We start from the raw sequence: 18490 nt of genomic DNA on the forward strand, positions 1-18490 counted from the left end.
ACTAAAATTCTTCTCTGAAACCTCTTGAGCCAGCTCCCAACATTTCAAATCATTATCAACACTGTTTTCTTCCATGCTCCTTCTCCTATGCCCCATTGGGCAGTGCTTAATGCACTCCACTGCTTTCCTAACCCAAAGTCCTGAAGTTCATCTGACTTCAAACAAAAGCATGGTCAGGTCTGTCACAGAAATACCCCACCACACTGGTATCAATTTCTATTTCAGAGTTTATTATTGATGTGAGGAGACATCAGGACAATAACAACTTTTATAAAGAAAAATTTTAATTGAGGGGACTCACTTACAACTCAATGATTCACTACATCATTGCAGGGAACATGGTGGCATGCAGGCAGGTATGATGCTGGAGAAGTAGCCAAGTGTCCTACATCTTGCAGGCAATCGAAAGTCAACTGACACACCATGGAAAGCTTGAGAAGCAGAAACCTCAAAGCTCCCTACCCCCAGCAGTGACACACTTCCTCCAATAATACCTCACCTACTCCAAGAAGGCCACACCTCATAACAGTGCCACTCCCTTTGGATCCATTTTTCTTTAAACCAATACAGTTTGGTTTTTAATTTTGTTCAGTTTTTTATGACACAGTTTCTCTGTGTAGACTTGGCTGCCCTGGAACTCACTTTATAGAGCAGGCTTGGCTCAAAATCATAGAGATCCCCTGTCTGTGCCTCCAGAGTACCAAGAATAAAGGTGTGTGCCACCATCGACTGACTTTAAGTTTCCTTTTATAAACACTTCACCGCTTGGGGTTTTTTAGTATTGGTATGTTGGTGGTGTTTGTGGTGGTGTTGGTGTCAATTTGTTGCTGCCAATGCTGCCCACATACCCCCACTCCAGGTTCTCAAAGAAAATAAAGTTAGAGGAAATTAAAACTGCAGTGGAATAATTAAAATTCCTGTTTGTATTTTATATCAAGGAATACATTTTCGTAGTGATTTGTTTTATGCATTTTGTTTGCACTTTGGTCAGAAAACTATAGTTATCATTCTAAGAGGGATTATAGACATGGGCCAGTACACCCAAGTTTATGCAGTACCAAGAAGACGCAGCCAAGGACTTTTGAAGCACCCTAGGCCAGGGCTCTTCAGCTTCCTTAGTGTCATCCCCACTGCCTTGTGCCTCTCCGCCCTGCATCAGTGTCCCCCACTTCAGTGTCCCCCAAACTGCCTCAGTGTCCCCCTGTAGCTACCTCAGTGTCCCCTGTAGCCACCTCAGTGTCCCCTGTAGCTGCCTCAGTGTCCCCTGTAGCTGCCTCTGTGTCCCCTGTGGCTACTTCAGTGTCCCCTTGCAGCTGCCTCACTGTTCCCTGAGGCTCCCTCAGTGTCCCCCCAACTTCAATGTCCCCCTATAGCTGCCTCAGTTTTCCCTCCAAACCCGTAGCTTCAAGTCCCTTGACTACCTCAGTGCCACACCCACGCCCAGTTGGTGGCACCACAACTACCTCAGAGTTTCCCCAGACTGTGTGGCACTCCCCCTTAGGCTACCTCAGCGTGCTCTCAGCTGCACAGCACCTCAACCCATGGCTGCCTGGGTGTCCTCTGGATTCCTCAGTGCTGCCCTTCCACCACTGCCTAGTGCCCCACCCACCACCCACACGGCTACCTCAGTGGACCCCAAACTGCCCTGGTCTTGCTCTGCAGTACCTCAGTGTCCCACAGGCTACCTCAGTGTCTCCCAGGAGCCTCAGCGTCCCCCCATATTTCCTGGGCTGCCTTATCGTCTCCCCAAATACCTCAGTCTGGTTCCATACTGTTTCACTGCCCCCACCTTGTTGTTTGGGAGCCCACCAGCTGCCTTGGGGCCTGACCTCTGAGGTCTTAGTGCCCCACCTGCCTCCACACCCCCTGCTCGCCTGCCCTCCAGCTGTCTCAGTGTCCCACACACCAGAATTGCCACAATTTCACCAAGGTTATCTTCTGTGTCCCTAACCAGGCTGCCTCTGTGTCACCATGGCTGCCTCAGTGGACCTCAGCATTCCTCCCGAGGTCCTCAGCAACCCCCAGGCTGCCTCAGTGAGCCCAAGACTGCCTCAGAGGCCCTGGACTGCCTAGAAAATGGCCAGGCTGTCTTAGAGCCCCACCCACCCAAGATCTCTTGGTGACGCTGGCTGCCTCCATGTTCCACCACCTGCCTCAGTTATGCCACCCCAGCTACCTCGATGTTCCCACCCTGTCTCATTGACCCACCACATGCCTGGGTGTGTCATCAATGTCGTCACCCCTGCACACTTTCACAGTGTTCAACAGGCTTATTCCGTGTCCACACATATTTCTCTGCTGTACCCCCAGTTGCCTCAATACACAACCCGCAATTGCCTCAGTAACAGTGGTTGTCTAGGTGACCCACTGCCGCCCTGGTGGCCTCACCCCTCTGTGCTGCCTCAGTGTCCCCTCATGCTTCTTTGTTTTCCCACGACTGACTTAGGGTCCCATGGTCTGCCTTGATGTCTCCCCATGTCTGCCTTAGTGTTCCCTCCCCCAGAGCTCCATAGTTTCCCCAGGCTGCCTCAGTGTACTCCTCCCCTCACTAAAGACTGAGTGTCGGCCTGGCTGTGTCAGTTGACCAAGATGCCCATGTGTGTGCTGCGCCTGCACAGCTTGGTTGCCAAGACTGTGGGGGTGTGTGCCGGGATTGAGACATGGAGGCTGCAATGCTTAAGGAAGAACAACCTTTATTTTGCCCCAAGCTAGAGCCTTTTTATACCTTTTAGGCTGGCCAGAGACATGCTGAGCAGTCAGAGGTCAAGATCAGGGCAGAAGGAACACAAACATCCTTGTTGATTTCAAGGAAGTTTAGCTGTCAGTCAGAGGGAGTGAGGGCAGCCAGATCACAACCTGTGTGTCCCATGAATGCATCAGTATACCCCCAGGTGCCTCAGTGTCTGTCCTCCTCACCCCCATGTCCTTTGCCTCATAGTCCCCAGGCATGTTTAAACATCACCAGCTGTGTCAGGGGCTCCCATGCTGCTTTGCTGTGTGCTCCCATGTTGCCTCATTGTCTCCCTCCTCCCAGACTGTTTGGGGCCCCTCAGGCTGCCTCTGTGCTCCCCCACCCTGACTGCCTCAGTATCTCACTAGCTGACTTGGTGTAACCATGACTGCATGGATATGACCCAGGCTGTCTCAGTGTGTGGCCAAAACTACTTCAGTGTGTCCCTGGTTGCCTTGGTGTGTACTCCTTTTCTCTACTGCTACCACGTAACCCTGGAACCACAGAACAACCCCAGCTGCCTTGGAGCTCCACTGTGTTCTGTGTTGCACGAGTTGGATGAAGAAAGAGGTCACTCCAAAATGAAATCTCTCAGCTTTTAGCCTTGGTAGCAGGAAATGTTCAGCCTTTGATAGACTGAATCTCAAGCAGCAGTACAAAGGCATATTTACTAAATGTTACATGAAGTTATTTTTTGGGCAAACAAGTTCGTCATAACAAAGCCCCTAATCTAATATATGTGTTTTTCTATAGCATCATGCCCCTTCTACTTTAGTCCTTATTGTGTACCATTGGCAGTACCAAATAATCCAAGACCTTCAGGTACATCAGAAACATCTGTGATCACAAGCATGCAAAGACTGTAAAGATGCTTCAGAAAAACAATCTGTAAACAACAGAAAATAACCACTGACTTCTAACAAGATTTTCCTTGAGGTCACAGTTCCTTTTACAAAACAACTGTTCTGTTTTATTGTTTACTCTGGTAAAGTGACTTTGTTTGACCCTACAATTCTCCCTGCCCCACAGCCATGTAAATGTTCTCCAGACTGTTTCGGTTTCCTTCCCCTGGCTGCCTCAATGCTCCCCACCCCCACCCTTGCCTCAGCACAGGCCAGCTGCATCAGTTCCCCGAGGCTACATGGGTGTCCTCACCCAACCCCCTACTGCCTAACAGTCCCCTCAGGCTTCATGGGTGTCCTGACCTTTGTTGGTGTTCCCCCACAACTGTCCCTCAATGTTGCTATGGTGCCCCCTACACTGCTTCAATGCCTCACTCTTGAGTGCCTCAGTGAACCGCCATGTCACTCCCTATGAGCTTATGGGGGCCAATTACATTCAAATTTCCTCACCTCCAAGTCCTTAGAAGGTAGAATAAAACAGTTTTATGATGCACTAATAGAAGACATTTTTGAAGAGCAGAGAACTTGTATAAAAAGGAGAGTTCTCAAATAAGAGTTTTACAAGAAAAGTAGTAAATAGAGGAGGGAAAATACATTTTCCTTCTACCCATCTTAGGTTCCTTGTTGGGGACTTTAAAACTAAACTGTGATTATCAAATAGCAGTATGAAGACTTGCTAGTATAAACTTTCATAGCACCAGAGCCTTTCTGAAGAAGGGAAGCCCCCAACAAGTGCTGAGACCTGAGATTTTATGCTAGAGTTGCTGGAAAGTGGAACACTATGGAGTATGTGACTGAATAAAATCAATATGAGCCAAGCAGGTTAGTGGCAAATAGTGAGGGCTTTTGGTTCATGTCCTCTGTGTGTGCCTTCGTCAGTCTTCAGATATGAGGCTGCTCTTTCCTCCATGGAGGAACATGTGCTACAGGAAATGGTCAGGAAGCCCTTTCTAGGTTTTATGAGCAGCTTCCAGGGAAGAACAGAGTCACCCTCACATTCAGTTTTCTGCTCAAGATACTCCATATGTCTAGTCACCATGATTTTAAATAACATATTCTGAGCTCCATCAATTATGAAATAAAGGCAAAGATATGGGTATAATTAATGACTGTGTTCATATTTGATCCTGAAATGTGACATTGAGAACAATTACAGATTTAAACCATTACTTCAGTATTCCATCTTCTGTGCACATTGTTTTGCATCATCTTTTCAGTATTTCTTGCTTAAAAAATATCTAGAGACTGAGATATACAAGGCAATTTATCTAATTAGACTGTTTTTCATTAAGTCTTTGAGCCTTTTGTATTCCAAAAAGTACAACAATCATGAAGATTATTTAACTTCTGATACCTTGGAAATTTTGACATGTGTAAGAATGTTATATTTGGGTAAGTATGTGTAGACGGCTGTAGCTGGTTAAATATAAAAAAGGACTGTCCACAGGGACATGCATAGCACTAATGAATAGCTGTAGAGCAGATAAGCTCATGGAGTACATAGGGCAGCCTCTCAGAGACACAATGCTAAGAAGGCACATGCCATTTCAATAATTCACCCTGGAACTTTCCTTAGTGCCTGAGATGGCAAAGCATAGCCCCCCTCTGTGTGTGGTTCCTGAGAAGCAGAAAGCAATACCCTCTAGGCAATCCAGTGGCAGCTAAATGAGTCTGTTACTTGAGGGACAAGGATTTGGCAATGTTACAGATATTATGGTTATAGTAATTCTATTATTGTACTTGTTCTTCATGTTCTTTTTCTCCTTCCACACCAGTGGCTTCTGAAAATATGGTAACATAAGTCCCCCTGATCTGATAGAGTGGGCAGGCATTAGAGCTATAAAGCAGGTTATGGGAAAAAAGCCTGATTGATGAAAAATTGGGTAAATTTTGGAAAAATGCAGAAATTGTTCTTTGCCTGATTATAAAACTTGGCAAAAAGTTACACTGAAACAGAAAGGAACTTGGCTATGATAGATAAAGTTTCTAAAGAATCTAGGCCTTAAGGGCTGACTGCCTATGGCCTTATAAATCAAAATTAGAATTGCGAGGAACAACATTAAGAAAGGTATGACAATGGAGTAAAAACCCACTGAACTATGCTTCTGTTGTCTGCAATTAGTTAGCCTCCGAGGTGAAAACATCAGAAGTTGTTTTATGATTAAATAAGCCAAGAACTAAGAATATAATGATTGTCGTGGGGTTTGGGAAATGGGAAAATATTATGATGAATGATGTTCTGATTTCAAAGAATCTTTGAACTTCTTATTGAAAGACCCCCGTACTTGAAAGACCCCCATGCCCATGTACTATGTTAAACTTTGCTGAAATTTAGCTGGGCCCTTCAGCTCAGCCAATGCTAAAACTGGGTATCTATGGGTTGCAGACTCACTGACTAGGCTAAGAAGAGGGAATCCTCCACCCCCCAAGGCAGTTTATCTAAATTGTCAAACTTGCTGCAGAGTGCTCTATCTAGCTTTGTGGTTTTTCGGGGCTACTCCAAGACATCCTATCTAAATTGTCAACCTGCTACAGGGTGTTTTATCTAGCTTTATGGGTTTTTTTCAGGGAAATTCGGGAATAGACACAGGGCCGTCCCCAGGGTGAGCTAAGCCCGCCAATTTGAGAACCAATGAAATGCTGTTGCTAGACAAGCCTCTTATGTAACTTCTAAATCCTTATAAATACATGATGTGCCATCAGCCTGGCATGCTCAGTAACTTAATTGTAACTTAGTTGCTGCAGCATCCATAGGTGCCTGTGTATTTAATAAACTGCCTCCTGCTTTTGCATCCAGTGGATTGGTTCTGGTTCTTGGGTGGAGGACTCTTTGATAGACACCTCTCTCAGAGGGTCTCTCATTATGAACTGTTTTGCCCATATAATGTTTAACCTGTGACAAGAATAAGGAATCATTTTTTGTATGTAAAATTTACAATAAAAGACTAAGGTTTGAAGCTCGGGATAGAAGAAGAAGAACTTGCCTTGCAGATAATACCCTGTCAGCTTGCATCAGAATCCTGAGTTTGTGTACTCATTTTGCCTTCCAGACATCCCATATTTGAGACCCACTTCTTGACTGAGGCTGGTCCCAGGCATCTTGGTGCATTTTTATATTCACTGGTGATTTCTATTGTGCATTACATACCTATACAACTTGTAATTTCCCTTTTGCATTTTCCCCACACATAATTTTGGACAAGCAGTTTCTTCAAGCTAGGCAGACATCAAGAATTCTTACCACCAGGATGAGCTTTGATTAAGATAACCAGTCATTTGAGACAAAAGTCTGCACAAATCTTTCACAACGCACTTTAATGTGCAATGGTCTCTAAATTTCAGAGCCAGAAGAAAACCCTCTAAGGGAAAACCACAAGTTAATCACAAAGAGAACCAGGAAAGAGTCAGTGATGGCTAGGTGGGTGGAGGGACAGAACTTACTCCTCTTAATTTGTTCCTTTGCCTCCACATGAAGAGAATGAGAGAATGGTATGACATGTATCACATGTTCATTCTCTCTATATCTCTCAGAAACATATAAGTGTGTGTGTGTATACAAACATACCTTTATATTTATAAATATATTATATAATATCAATATATCAGTGAATATGTATTATATATTTCTGCTCTCTCTAAATAATTCAATAGATATTATTATTTCAAATACCTATCAGTAGCTCTTCACACATTCACTATATGAAAGTTTATTTTTATTTTTATGTCAGAATAGAGAAATAAGTAATGTTTATGATAATGAAAAAATTATAGACTGTTCAAAACTGTAATTCCAATTCCAAAGGATCTGACACTCTCACAGAGGCATACATGAATGCAAAACACCAATACATATAAAATAATAAAAAATAACTAAATTTTTGTAGGAACCAGTGGGGGCAGGAGCACCACAAGAAATCTCACAGAACTAACTAACCTGGGATCATAGTGGCTCACAGAGACTGAACCACCATCAAGAGAGCATGCATGGGACTGACCTAGGCCCTCTGTATATATGTTACAGTTGTGTAACTTGGTGTTTTTGTGGGACTCCTAACAGTGGGTGCAGGTCCTGTCTCTGTTGCTTGCTTTTGGGAACCATTCATGCTATTGAATTGCTGCATCCATCCTTAATAGAAGAGGACATGCCTAATCTCACCACTACTTGATAGAATATGTCTTGCAGGTATCTATATGAAGTCCACCTTTTTCTGAAGAGTAAAAAGAGGAGGAGGAATGGATGGGGAGTGGGAGCAGTGGAGGTAGGAGGGAGTTACTGAGAGGAAGGAGAGGAAATTTTGACTGGGATGTAAAAAATAAGAAAAACAAATAATAAAAGTAAACTCATGCCCAAAAAGGAGAATATAGATGGTTATCATACTTAAACTTGAGGTATTAAAATAATGGCCCTGGGACATTGGCACTTACTGTAATTTTATAATGTGTTTGCAGTTGTATAGAAATAGTTAAATAAGCCGGGCGGTGGTGGCGCACGCCTTTAATCCCAGCACTCGGGAGGCAGAGGCAGGCGGATCTCTGTGAGTTCAAGACCAACCTGGTCTACAAGAGCAAGTTCCAGGACAGGCTCCAAAACCACAGAGAAACCCTGTCTCGAAAAACCAAAAAAAAAAAAAAAAGAAAGAAATAGTTAAATAAAATTAGGCATAATTTTGATCGGATCTAATACATAATGTTTTTGCCTTATTCTTGGAATAGTTATATCATGTTTAGGAATTGTTATGACCTGGCTATTGTTTTACATTTAGAAATTAATTGTGACATAAGAAGATAAAAATGTGTTTTCAGTTGACATGGGGTGCAGTTGTGATAACTATATTTGGCTGTCAACTTTATTACATCTGAAGTTAACTAAAACCCAACAATGTAGGGGCCCACCTATGAGGAATTTCTGTTTAATTTAAAGTGAAGATTTACATGCATTCCAGATCTTTGAGGTAGGGAGACATACCTTTAACCTGGATCTTTATGGGGAAAGACAACTTTAACCTGGATGTTTTGAGCTGAAAAACACCACCTCTAATCTCGATCATGTCTTGTGCTGGAAGCATGTATAAAGAAATGGAAGAAGGGAGCTTTTCCTCTTTAGCTGATTGTTCTCACCTTGCTAGGAAATCCATTTCTTCACAGGTATTGGAGCCATCGATGTTGGGATTCCAGATTACACTAAAGATGGGCTGAGACATCTGGGTTCATGGACTGATCAACTCCTAGATACTTGGACTTTGCCATCATAGCCAGTCAATGTTGAATTAGCTGGACCACAGCCTCTAAGTCATTCTAAAAATATACTCTTTGTGTATATAGAGAAATTCATTCCATAATCCATTCTATAAGTTCTCTTACTTCACAGAACCCTGGCCAATACACCAGACATGTACAGAAGAATTTTAGAGTAGTTTGGGCTATGCATTAGCTTCATTTCAGTTACAAATTCCAGGTGTTCACTTTCTGTTAACCTGTCTTCAAAAGATGCTTTGATAAGAAATGGAAAACCAGATGTCTTAGCTTCTGTGGCCCAAGATCTAGCACCCCCAGGTACATGAAGATCAGAGGACAGTAGATTTTTTTTACCCTTGGTGTGACAGATCCAGTCTGGAGAATCACAGGATCACTTCCTTCATATACTAACTTTGGCTCACTCTCTTTCTCAGAAGTCAGATCCATTCCAGAGGGGTTTCACAAAAGTAAAGCAGTCATCTGGAAGAAACACTTTCTCAATATAATCTGAGATCTGCTGTGTTAAAAGAACAGTGTAGCAAGAGTCTTAATTGGTCTTAATAAAAACTGGGAGTCAGATATCAGGGTAAATGTTGAAAGATCAGAGAAGTAAAATATCCAGCCACTAGAGAGACTTCTTACTTTACCCATTCTCCAGAGTGAAGGGGCTGAGCTTATGTCTCTATAAATCCTCAGACTGAATGGGCTAAGATCCTGTCTCTACCTGCCTTATATTACTGTCTCCACCACTATAGTGCTGGGTTTAAAGATGTGTACCTCCCAAGTACTGGGCTCAAAGACATGAGAGCCCAAGGGATCAAAGGTGTGTGCCATCGATGCCTGGCCTCTATGGCTAACACATGGCTAGCTCCACCCTCTGATCTTCAGGCAAGCTTGATTTGTTAGAACCCAAACAAAATATCATCACAGAGCAGCATCAACCCTCTCCTTTTTTAGTGTTGCATAGAAACACTTTCCACGGGAAGTATGTGGCTCCTGATACAGGCTCCTTTCATTCTAGCTAGACTTAAGGCTCTTACTAACACTGCTTAGCTAGACCATCAAGAGTGGTTTCTTACCCCACCTCTACCCACAGAAGGGTCTTTTCAATTCAGCATTTCATCAGACAGTCATAACATGAATTATCATCCTAGATGAGAGGTGAAAAAATCTATTCCAATCTGGCAGTCAGTGATTTTGAGGCAGGGTCATGAAATTGTGTGAGCCCTACATGGATGTGTGGCAGCCTAAGACAATTAGCATACCTACTTCATGTACCTGTCCCTAAAGATCTCAAGTAACTTCTGTCTTTTGTTGGAGGTGATCCGATCCAACTAACAGAGCACATATGACTGGGAGGACAAAGTTCAAGTGTAGGGACTGGAGAGATGGCTCATGCATTAAGAGCATTTTTGGGTGTCTCAAAATGCCCACATGACAGCAAACAAACCTCTGTAATGTAAGTTCCAGGTGGAATCCATTTCCCTTAACTGGCCTCTGTGGGAATTGCATGTATGTTGTGGCAAAACACTCACAAGTGGAAATAAAAGCACTACAAAATGACCCAACATGTCTTGGAGTACATTATTTCTGCTGAGTGGTTATTATTTTTCACTCACCTTTCAAGAAAACTAGAGGCAGATTGATTGCTATTTCCTGATTTCTTTTGACCACCTTTGGTTGAATGTTCTCATTTCCTAAGAGGCCTGAACAACGTAGTTGTGTGATGTTGGAAGCCCCTATGTATGCTGTGAATATGTTTTACTCTCATTGGTTAATAAAGAAGAATATTTTGCCAAGAGTCAGGCAGAATATAACTAGGCAGGAAGTCCAAAGAGTGAGAAGGAAGGTGGAGTCTAGGAGATGCCATGTAGCCACTGGAGGAATAAGATGTCAGAACATTAGTGATAAATCACAACCATGTGGCAATACACAGATTAATAGAAATGGGCTAATTTAAATGTAAGAACTAGCTAGTAATAAGCCTGTGTCACTGGCCAAACAATTATAATTAATGTTAAGCCACAGAGTAATTATTTTACAAGCAGCTGTACGATTGGACAGAACACATAAAAGCTTCTAGTTACAGTCAGTTGTGTTCCCCTTTAACTTGGTCTGCATGATGATTTATAAACATGTCTGAAAAGTGTACAATATTTTACTGGTAGCTAAATATATGACCTCAAGGATGCAATATGTCTTGTTTTTCTATTGTCTCATGGGTATACACAGAGTAGGCCATGCCATCCATGTCCATATCCAAGGTGCCATGTGCCTGTGTAGCCCATGGCTGGGAAATCATTTTGCAGCCCAAGGTGCCTGGAACTTGCTGATATAGATCCATGACTATGAGATCTGGGTTTACAGAAGTGTGACATCTCACTGTACTAAAGAAGAGTCTTAAGAGTGAAAAGTTGGAAATTGCTTTTTATTCATAAAATATTCATTTTATTCGATGGGGGTTTTAAAATAGTAGCCATTATAAAGAGTGTGTAGTCTTAGCAAACTATTAAAACAAAAGAATAAAAGAAATAACAAAAATAACAAACCCTTACACTAAAATTAAGAAAACAGAAAAACCAAAGCACAGATATCCCGAGGTATATACCAAATCAAACCAAAACAAAACAAAAACAACCAACCAAACAACATTAAGCAGAATTCCTAGTTTTCTTTTGGATTTTCTTTAAGGAAAATCAAATGAATAATGTGAGCCATGAGGAACTTGATTAGTCTCTGTAGTGAATTATCTTCAGCAACACTTGTGCATGATATGGGGTCATCTTCAGCACTATACTAGAGAGAGAATCTTAGGCTTTTGGGTATGGCTGGCTAGCAGTGTGACAGACAGAGTCTTCCTTGTCAGATGTCACATTACATATAGAGTCAGCTTGCCAAAGCCCTTGACAGTAAGCTGAGAGAATAACTCTTCCTTACCCACATATCTTCCTCCATGTTGTTTTTCCCCACACTGGGGCCACTTGGGGATGGATGTTAGGCTTCTGAGTAATTTGTGGTGTGTCCTGTGTATCTCAAGCTTATTTCTGATGCAGTCAATTCTCCAGAAATAGTGAGCCAACAGATGTGGACCAGATTGGGACTGGGTCCTCTGATGGTAGGTTGATTTTTGTCTCTCTGGTGAGTTCATGGCTTTTTCTGAGGAGTCCTTGATCCTAGTGTAGAATGTCATGCCTTCAAGGTATGTCTGGCTTCCTCTAGCCTTCTCAGTTCTCTTAAGAGGTGCTGTCAAAGAAAAAATGGAAATTAGACATAGTAACAGTCCGTCTGGGCCACTGGCAAGAAAAAAATTTCAGGGCCTATTTACCTCTAGTAAAGTCAAGGAAGAAAACCTACACCATTAATCACGTGGTTGGTGGGAATGGGGCTCAATGGTGGCTTACTAGCCTGGCATGTAGTGCTCCTGCTGCAGCTGCTCCATCAGGCAGGAGGCTCTCCTCTTGGGCTGTGGTCTGTTCCAGTTCATGTTGAATCTGCTCAAAACTAGAGGAGGAAGGCAGCTGGGACAAAGGCCTGGTGGGGCCCTGCCATGTCAGCTTTTGAGCCCCCACCAGCTAGACAATCCAGCATTACCTTTTAGCTGAGCTCATTCTCTGCTTTCCCAAGGGAAAAAGGTCAGAGAGCCCCTGGAATGGATTCTTTTTTCAACTTTTAAAAACTGCTAGAAGTTGAACTGGAAAATACACTCCGCTGAACTAGAAAAAAAAACAGCGTATTTATCCAACAGCCCAAAAACATTATTTTGGAGAAATATTATTTGAGTCATGGTTCAGGAAAGACATTCATGGCCTTGATACCAGGTGAATGTGAGCAACCTGTAAAACTCTATGTCTGACCTCTAATGGACCTTACACAGCACTGCAGAGAAGGCTGTGATCATTCCTCTAGCTCAGATTCTGCATGGAGTTAATTTGTCAACTTCTAAACTATTTATGGTCAGAAAAAATATTCTCATTGGAAACTGACAAACCCTGCAGAGAGCCTGGAATCAGCAGGAGCGTGCTGCATTCAAATAATCTGAAGAATAGAAATTCATCTCTAAATGTGATGTTCTTGAAGGAAAATAAAGTGGCAGAAAACACCCTGTCCTTCACAATTGACCTCCCACTTCTAGGTTTGGGGATACCATAGGAATATTTGTGGGGAGACATAACCTAAGGGATGAGATACTTAGACCACATTAGAGATCTCAGAAGAAAAGAAGGGATCACAATCCCCAGAAGACTAATAACCAAGCATATTGTTGCCTGGACAAAATTCCTAGTGATTAACTAACTCGATACTTTGAACTTTCTTTTCCTGGCTGTGACTGGGAGCCTTGCCAAATGAACAAAAACAAAACACACACACACACACACATGCATACACACACACACCCCTTTCTTAAACCCCCCAAAACACAGGAGAAGACTAGAGTGTTGCTGTACTTTTTTGCTCCAGGGGGAAGTTGCAGGTCATCAATGCTGTCTCTTACTGCTCTTACACTCAGTCAGACTATTCTGCCCTAGCCTAAATTTCTTTCCCCTTCCAGGAAAGTTCTTCATTTCAAGACTCACTGATCATATAGGTAAGTAAAACCCTCTGCACAAGTGGGCTTGACCACAAAAGACCGAGTCCCAAAGGAAGAGGGCTGTATATTAAACCTCCAGATAGCTCTAAGTTGACCCATTAGAGTCTCCAAAGAAAACTTACCCATGCTCCTTCACAGAAGACCTGGATAGCACCAGAGAATGGAATTGACCCAACGTCATTACTCAACAACTTTTGACCATAATACAGTGCACATAATATGAAAATAGCCACAGATCAGTCAGTAGGAGGCTAGAGAGATCACTCACAGTGCTTTTCTGAAATGCAGCACTCTATATAATTATGAGTATATTAATCTGTACTGACATAACTGCGTACATGATAGAGTGAGTATCAAAATGTCAACAAAGAGATATACTGCCAGGTTCTGTGTTGTGAAGCTAATGAGACAAACCAGACATTTCCTGGGAGGTTACCTGTGTTCAGTGGAAGAAAAGAGGTCTACTTTTTATTTCCAAAATAGCTCTAAATTCTTTTATTATAAGGCATATTAATTACAAAATAGTAAAACTGTGGAAAACTTAAGAAAAAACTCAAAGTCCTTTCTCTTTCTTACCAAATGAACCATTTAGCAATAAGATGAAACAGAAAAGGATAGGAAGCTCTATCTGTGAATAGACAGGAGATTCAAAGAGCTCTGACTAGATAGCTTAGCCAGAACAGAAATTTTCTGTCCTACCAAGCAAATGATCTACAGGCCCTTGACCTCACTCACTCACTCAAAGCTCTGTGTACTCCCAACGTGGCTCCCAGCCTAGCACCCTTCCTACCGTACTGACATGTAGGTGTGCTATATGAGATTTACCCATCTCCCTCTAGGACTGCAGCTTCTACCAGAGTGGGATGGTTTGCTTGCCAATCATGTTGTGTCTTCCAAGAGGTTAACTTCACAGAAAGACTTGTGAAAGATCACAGAAATTAACTATTGGATGGAATGTAGGTGGTCAGCTGGGTAAGTGAGTGGATGGTTACATGACTGTGTATATATGTATGTGTATGGTTAAATAGGTGGGCAGCTTGCTCCTGCTGCCTCAGTTTATCTGCTGCTGCTTTGCCCAGAGGTCATAGATTTTCTCATAGGCCTCCTCACAGAGCCTCTTCATCTTCTCACAGGACTCTTGCAGGAAAATCTGCTCCTCCTGCAGCTTTCTGTTGTCATCTATTAACATGCCCACTTTTTCCTCCAATTGTGTCCAGAAGCTGGCTGTGGAGGGTTCTTAATCATCACAAAAAATGATGAGCTCCAGTCAACCTCTATCTGCCACTCCTACCTATATATAAAACAGCCATCCCTGCAAGGTCCCATTTCCTCAGACAGACTGAGACTGGAGCCCACATTAGCTATGCCAGTATCACCCAGGTGATGTTCCTCTGAGAAATGAATTCTGTTTCCCCGACATCGGTACTTAACTGTTCATGGTATTGGTAGAATATCATCAGGTATAGAGCAAACATGGTCTGAGGGAGGACAGTGGACCCAACAGGAATACATTGCACATATGTCCTATAGAAACAGACTTTGTTAGCCCCTGTCAGAGTTCCAGAGATTATTCAAGGTGCAAACCATATTTTCTATCTAGCAGCTCTGGAAGTCAACAGGACAATGTTGGGAGGGGCTCTCAAACTCCTTGCACTTAGGAGAATCAGTCTGGTAGATACATGTATAAGGTGAACAAAATAGAACCACAGCCTTCACTTTGCTTCAAAGACAAAGAAGGGCAGAAGCTGTCCTTCTGTGGACTGCCAGACTTATGCCACACTTACTTGGTACAGAATCAGGATTTTAACCACTAAGCCATCTATCTCCCTCACCCCTAACAGTACATATAGTTTCAGTGAGTTAATGTTAGCATTATTTCTGTGTGTAGTAATACTTCTCAAATACAAATTTTGGGAACTAAGAGTGAAACAAATAGAAGAACTCTATAGCTGTATTTCTTTTAATTTTGTCAATACTTAACATGTAGTCCAGAATAAGTATAATGGATACAAGGTATAGATTAGTATATCATATTCATGCCAGTTACTCATGCAATCCCCTATCATTTTATTTTCTCAAGTTGTATGTGGGAAAAGAAAAAACAAAGATAACTGATGTAGCTGAAACTTGTATATGTGAATAATGTCATTGTGGAACTTGGTACTAGTCTTTTATCTATTTTCTTCCTACACTACTTCAAACTTAAAGTATGTAGATAAATCTCAAGAAGGAGAGAGAAAACACACAAAATTACTAACATTATATGGTAAAGAGGGATATCGCTGCTGATGACATGAAGATTAAGAAAATCAAAATCCATTCTTGATTATTTAAAAAAATACCTCCCAGAAAACTAAGTATAAAGAACCTTAACAAAAACTTTTCAGCTAACATCATATTGAGAACAAAGATAAGGAATAAGGCCGGGTGATGGTGGCGCACGCCTTTAATCCCAGCACTTGGGAGGCAGAGGCAGGTGGATCTCTGTGAGTTCGAGACCAGCCTGGTCTACAAGAGCTAGTTCCAGGACAGGCTCCAAAGCCACAGAGAAACCCTGTCTCAAAAAACCAAAAAAAAAAATAAGAAATAAGGAAGGGTACTCTCTATTCCTATTGCATACTGCATATGATTCCAAACAGTATGTTTTGAAAAAGATATATAAAAAGGAATGGAAGAAAACTCATATTTCATTATTGTCTATGTGGAGGAGGCAGACACAATAAACAAACAAACAAAGTAACTGGCCAAGACAGGCCTGGATAATAAGTAAAAAAGAGTTCATTATATAAGGCATAACAGAAAGCGAATTAATTCACAAATTTAACTTTTATACTCTAGTAATGAACAGTTAGACTCTGAAATTAAAAAAAAAACCACTAAGGTAGAAAACAGTATAAATCTGTTGGGGCACAGTGATGTTCACCTTGAATCTCAGTACTCTAGAAGCAGAAAGGCAGCTCCTTGAGTTTCAGGCCAGTCTGATCTACAGGGCAAGTTCCAAGACAGTCAGGGTTACACAGAAAAACTCCATCATGAGCCGCACAGTGGTGGCACACACCTTTAATCCCAGCACTTGGGAGGCAGAGGCAGGCAGATCTCTGTGAGTTTGAGGCCAGTCTGGGCTACAAGAGCTAGTTCCAGGACTGGCTCCAAAGCTAAAGAGAAACCCTGTCTCAAAAAAAGCCTCCATTTTAAAAAAAGACACAAAACAAAAACCTAAATGTGAAGGGTTGCAGAGATGGCTCATCAGTTAAGAATGACATTGCTTTTCTAGAGAATTCAAGATCTGTTTTGAACACCCACATCTGGAAGCTCATAATGCTGTGACTCCAGCTCTATGGAATATGAAGACCTCCATGAACACCTAAGAACATGAGGCACACATGCAGAGACAGTGAGAAAAAGACAAATACAAATGTACACATATATAAATCTTTTATAAAAACTAAAAGGGAGAGAGGAAAGATGAGTGCTAAAAATTCAAAATATAGGTTGCAGAGATGACTAAGAGCACTTGCTACTCTTATAGAGAACCTGAGTTTACTTCCCATAACTCTGTCAGGTTGTTCACAACACCTCTAACTCCAGTTCTCAGACATGATTTGTCTGGCCTTCCAGGTACTGGCATTTATATACACACACATACTCACACCCATACACATATGAATTAGAACAGCTTTAAGAAAACACTTAAAAAGACTAAATGTACTTCTGAGTCTAATTATAACACTCAAAACAATCTCCCAAAGGGCCAGACTTAATTCTTCATAGTCAAGAAGTTCAATTTTTAGTGATCAAGAAAACCAATCTTTTCTTTTGTCTTATATATAAGGGATGGGATGAAGAGGATAACTTGATTCCCTTTAATTTGCAAAACACTACCTAGGTAGTACTTACTTGATCTGCTCAGCTGACCCTCCAGAAGTTGCATTTGTGATGGCCCAAGAAGCTTCTTTTCTTGTTCAGAATGCAGTGGTTTGCAATATACTAATTAGAGCTTGGAACATGTTAGCATCTATCACAGTCTGAACTTGAAGAAAAAGCTAAAAGAATAATAATGTTACACTATTTGTGGAAATATCACTAAGGGTCATTACAACTTACTTTGTTCTTGTTTTGTTTTTAAAACCAGGTCTCATTAAATAGCTCTGATTAGCATGGTGATGTGGATTCCAAAAAAGCAATGATTTTAAAAAATAAAACAAACTTTTTAAGAGTACACACAGTCATAGATGAAAGGATTAAAGAAAAACAAGCCATGTAAAAATGGAAAATACACAGAGTCTGGATTATGTATATTATTTATATTATTGTGGTTTTCTTTTAATCTTTTGACTGAGTGAGCTAAGCACAGAGAGACATTTCATTGTATGGGCTGCTAAGCTAAACAAACATATATACTTAAAGGTACGTTGACTTCAAATTTTTGCTCTAAAGATTTGTTGCTTTGGAAAACATGTTCTGTTTTTATTTCCACAGCGGATGAGAACCTGTGGATTCCTTCTAGACTAATGTGGTTCAGTGGAACAAGACCCCCTTTAAGGTCTCCATTAACCCCTAAAATTACTTTGCACAACAAAAATCAGAAACCGTTTGGAGACTACAACACCCAAATTCCCTAAATTATTGTTTATAAATATTTGTTTACATTTAAAGGGGGATATGAGATAGAGATAAATATTTTGCATTGATATGGATCTCAGTTTGTTGATACAAATGTAAGGTCAATTTTATTATACATGTATTTCTGCTCTTGATTAAGGTATTGTGTTTGTGCAGCTCATTTAAGAATGTAATGTATAATTAAGAAATACAGGTTAGCCGGGCGGTGGTGGCGCACGCCTTTAATCCCAGCACTTGGGAGGCAGAGGCAGGCGGATCTCTGTGAGTTCAAGACCAGCCTGGTCTACAAGAGCTAGTTCCAGGACAGGCTCCAAAACCACAGAGAAACCCTATCTCGAAAAACCAAAAAAAAAAAAAAAAAAAAAAAGAAATACAGGTTAATGGATAATCATCAATAATAGTCAAGCTTGT

This window comes from Chionomys nivalis, chromosome 19, assembly GCF_950005125.1.
Source record: "Chionomys nivalis chromosome 19, mChiNiv1.1, whole genome shotgun sequence".
NCBI classification, from domain to species: domain Eukaryota; kingdom Metazoa; phylum Chordata; class Mammalia; order Rodentia; family Cricetidae; genus Chionomys; species Chionomys nivalis.